Here is a 4,656-nt window from a genome sequence, read left to right on the forward strand (position 1 = left end):
TAAAAAAGGGAAGAAAATCTAGAACTAAAAAAGGAACCCCCCCCCCGGTTTGCATTCTGTTTGGCTATATATAGCCGGATTCAACATTCTCTTTTCTTGCTTCTGTCATTTCTGTTTAATGCATTGCAGGTGCAGCTTGGGCGGTTGATTTGAGCTGTCGGTGGGAGCAGGTGGTGGCAGTGCAAGTGGCCTAGGGGGCGACCTAGGGTGAAAATTTTAGGGTTTTCTTTTCCTTCTTGCATTTGGGCTGTTAATTGTTTTGGGTTGGGCTAGGTTTTAATTTGTTTGGGTCTTTAGTGGGTTTTGGGTCTGTTGGGTTTATGGGTAGGTTATTTGTTTAGTTTGGGTTTGGGGATTTTGAGCCCAAAATTGGGCTTGTACAGAAATCATTCACTACCTCTGTTAAATAAAAATGTTACTTTATGCACTTCGAAATTTGTTTAAACACAGTTTACGAATGGGTGACAAATAATTATGATAAAAAGTAATAAGATATTAATGATCATGGTAAATTTAACTGTTACTAAGTACAAACATACAACAACAATAATATAGATGTCAAATAATTTAATACATAATAACATATTAAAATATAAACAAGTATGAATTTAAAGGAAATAACCAAAGATTCTAAGGACTGAAAGGCAAAAATCTAAAATACTTAAGGTTCCTTACTATTATTATTTTGGCCGTGAAATGGTATCCTCATTTTAATGTATTTTTTAATGGTATTTAATCAAACATTTATCATCCCAACATTACTTACATGTTTTATATGAAATCATCCAATATTAAAGCATACAAAAGGTAAATGATATAAGTTATTAAATACCCATAACAATTAAAAGCTAAGAACATAAAATCAAATAACATATCAAATATTTTATTTAAATAAACATCAATTAAATATTGCAAGTTAAAATACTGATGAAGCTAATCTTTTTCAATAAATTTCCAAAGGTTTTAATGATCCCTCCAACACTTAATTATTAATTTCATATTTTTTACTAATTTAGTATGATGCTAAAGAAGTGATATTATGTGATTAACTCAAGTTATATAGATTTATATATAACAAACCGTTTTAATTTTGTTGAAATAATTAAAGGAAACAGGAGCAATGAATTTTCAAGGAAGAATGGTGAAAATAATAATAAACTAACTAGACCCAACTGTTGGAGTCCAAATCCGAAATAGTTAGCAGTTTACTGATATATTAAAGGATAGAGTTCCAAAGTGATGTTTATCCTCTTAAATAATCACAACCCAGTCTGATCAATTTCTCTCTCTCCAGGACTATAATATGTTCTCCATGCTTTGCATACTAGTCATACTGCTATCACTTTCACTACTCTTGCCTCCATCTTCAACCACAAACACTCCCGTAATTGGTAAGTTGTATATATAAAAGTTTTATTAATTACTTAAATCTCATCTCTTTCTGAGTGTTGGTTTTGGGGGTTAAAATTGTAGTTATGGAGAAATATAGAAATCTTGGCCAAGTAAAACCGCCTCCATGTCCTGCACATCATCCTTCTTGTCATGCACCAAGCGGTAGTGGTCCTCCTCATAATCCACCCAGGGGAAAGTACTGTCCTCATCCATCACACTGTTACTAGGAAGAAAGAAAGCATTACCAGGACAACCCAATTTAATGGCTATCAGATACGATGACTTGTGAATTTCTGTTGTAATTTTTTTTTTCAATCCTGCTTAAATATAATGTTACATATATTGTAATATTTACTTATGAGCTGTAAAGCTTCCAACCTTAGTATTTATTTATATGCTTTTTTTTTTTCCCTGATTTGAGTTTTTGCCACTAATCTAAGATATGTAGTTGAGGTTAATAATTAAACATTTGTTATGCTTCTCGTAATAATTAGTTTTAATTATGATGTGATAGAACACAGATAAGATGTTGATCATTAGCTTTAAAAAAATATCAAACAAAATGAGGTAAGTTCATCAAAAGGGATGCTGGAAATATTAGAAATGGCCACTCTACTAGCTACCGACTGCAAGCAAACATGATGTAAAGGTTGGATTTAGAGTGAAAGTATAGATGAAGACAGTGGTGTTAAAACCAAGCTCATAAACCGGGTATGGAGATAGCAGAGAAAGGTTTGGAAAACGCTGAAATGGTTGCTAATGGTTTTCACCATACAATTTCAAATAGCTAGCTGATACTATGGAGAAATTAGCCTTAACTCATCCTGTTTTGGACCAATTGTCTCAGATCTACTGGCGGTAAAACTATTTACCATGTTACATTAATCTTTTTTAATCCTACTGGATCAATTTAATAAAATATTCATCCTATTATGAACAAATAATCTTTTAATGAATGAAATAAAAAACTAAATCCCACCCAAAACTTAGGATTACTTAAATGGTTTGTGATTTTCTAACAAAACATTTTTTTCTCAATTTTTTAAAACTTCTATGATTCTGCAAATAACATTATTTTTTCTTTTTTGGGTTTTGAATAACATTATTTTTTCTTTTTTGGGTTTTGAATGACCCATTCTTTTTTTAATGCCTTTCATTGGGGTTCATATAACTTATTTTGCAGCTTTTTTTTTTTTTTTCAAATTCATGAATTTTTAAACGATAAACGCTAACATTATTAAAACCTAGTCTTGTTTGATGGATTAAAACTTACCTTTATTAGAGGAGAAAAATAAACGATCTTTCCAAAGCTTTAAAGAGTTCTATATATTAAAATAGCTTTATGAAAAGTAATAAAAAAAATAAGATTTTTCACTCCACGATGAATGACTCTAGTCCTTTACCCAGTGGTTGCCTAAGTGATGGGGATGGCTCCAACGACGACCGCAATACGAAAAAAGTAAGATTTAAAGATGCGGATGGAAGTCTTGTAGAAAACATGGTGGTGGATGTGGCCCCGGTAAGTGTTTCGTAGAAGGACAAATTGCTTGGAGGGAAAAGTACCATATCCTCAACCCCCTCCATGAACCCGACTGAGGCTATTGACGGGGATTTGGAATTTGAAGATGGAGATATCCTAAAATCAACTGTTAATGGGATTCCAGTCATTGATTTCTCTGATCGAATCAAGAGAATTTCAGTTAAAGACATGGAGACCACGGTGGTGGTTAAATTGTTGGGGTGTAATTTAGGGTATGGTGTGCTTTTTAACTGAATTTCGAGTCTCTAGAAACCATCTTAGCCCTTTTGTTTAATGGATTGGAAATGAGTACTATTTGGTTCGGTTTGAAAACAATGAGGACTACGAGATGGCCTGACATAGGGACCTCGGGTGGTTTTCCGTCACTATCACATAGTCTAGCTGTGGACGATGGACTTAAATCTGTTGAGGCCCTTCCCAAGTGTGGTTTTGGCCTGGATCTGATTCTTGGGTTTACTAGGGTTTCTTTATAAGAAACGATATGTAGAAGAGACCAGAGGGTTGGTCGAGAAAGTGGCCAAGATGGACTTTAGAACATACAGTGGAACAATGATGGTGGTGTTCCTTGACCTAGAGAAACAGTTAACCTCACAAGTTTTGATTGATAAGTGTAAAAAGTAACATGTTTTAATCCCATTCTTAATGCATTTTTGGGTGATTAATCAATGCAAAATGGTGAATTTTTTACTCTTAATACTTTAAATTCATGTTTCTATATTGAAGAAAATAACTCGTAAAACATCATTAAAGTCGACTCTGAAGCATATTTCCACCAAGATTGAAGATCTCCTATTGATTTCTTTAAAGTTTATTATGAGTTTTTCTATTTCTTGTGGTTATACTGACTTTAATATGTTTTTATTCGCGGTTATGAACAAATTTTCTAAATACCTAAAGGAGATAAACCCTGTGATGAATTCTGTCGTTTGATTTCTATATTACGCAATAAATACTTGAATCTTATTCTTAGTTATGTGTGCTTAATTCTTGATTTAATATTTCTAGAGGATTATTTCATATTTGATATGCCTAATTCAGAGGAGGAACAGACCCTATTTAGTAGATCTAGCATAATTGAGTGGAGTTGCATGCAATTCTAGAAATAGGATAAACATAAATCTACCAGATTAAAGTCAAATCTAATAGGAGAATTCATAGATCGAGTTAATGAAATAATAGGGGTTTTAATTAGAAATAAAATTCAATTAATCAACCTAAAGTCAGTTGCTTTTAGTCTTGAAGAGAGAGATTAACATAATTTAGGGATTTCTACGAGTCAAGATATTAAGTGAATAAATTATTTAATTCAGATTGATAATGACAGATGCAATCTAGGTGAATTCTTTCCTTGGTATCATTTCGCTAGGTATGATTTCGCTCCTTGGTTGTTAATCAATTATTTTCTTGATTTGTTTTTTGTCGAGTTCTTAGTTAATTAATTTAGTTAATTGTAGTTTAATTCAATTACTTCGATTTTTCAGTTAAATAATATAAATACGGTAATTACTAATACTTTTAGTCCTCGTGAGAAGATATCTTTGTTCACCGTAGCTATACTATTTATCGATAGGTGCACTTGCATTTGTCACAATTTTAGTTGGTTTAGTGGACATCAAGTTTTTGGCGCCGTTGCCGGGGACTAAATTATTAGGAAAACTTTGTTTCTATTAATTTAGCAATTTTTTTAATTTAATTTTTATATTTTAATATTTTTGTTTGTTTGA

The 4,656-nt window shown here is 32.1% G+C and overlaps 1 long non-coding RNA gene across 1 annotated transcript; it reads left to right on the plus strand.

Moving 5' to 3' along the window:
- Nucleotides 1–1,136: 1,136 nt before the first annotated feature.
- LOC128282501 (uncharacterized) lies at nucleotides 1,137–1,802 on the plus strand. Its single transcript, XR_008272782.1, has 2 exons — nucleotides 1,137–1,391; nucleotides 1,474–1,802. It is a non-coding gene; the product is annotated as an uncharacterized LOC128282501 (long non-coding RNA).
- Nucleotides 1,803–4,656: the final 2,854 nt, after the last annotated feature.

Source organism: Gossypium arboreum, chromosome 10 (genome assembly GCF_025698485.1).
Source record: "Gossypium arboreum isolate Shixiya-1 chromosome 10, ASM2569848v2, whole genome shotgun sequence".
In the NCBI taxonomy this organism is placed as follows: domain Eukaryota; kingdom Viridiplantae; phylum Streptophyta; class Magnoliopsida; order Malvales; family Malvaceae; genus Gossypium; species Gossypium arboreum.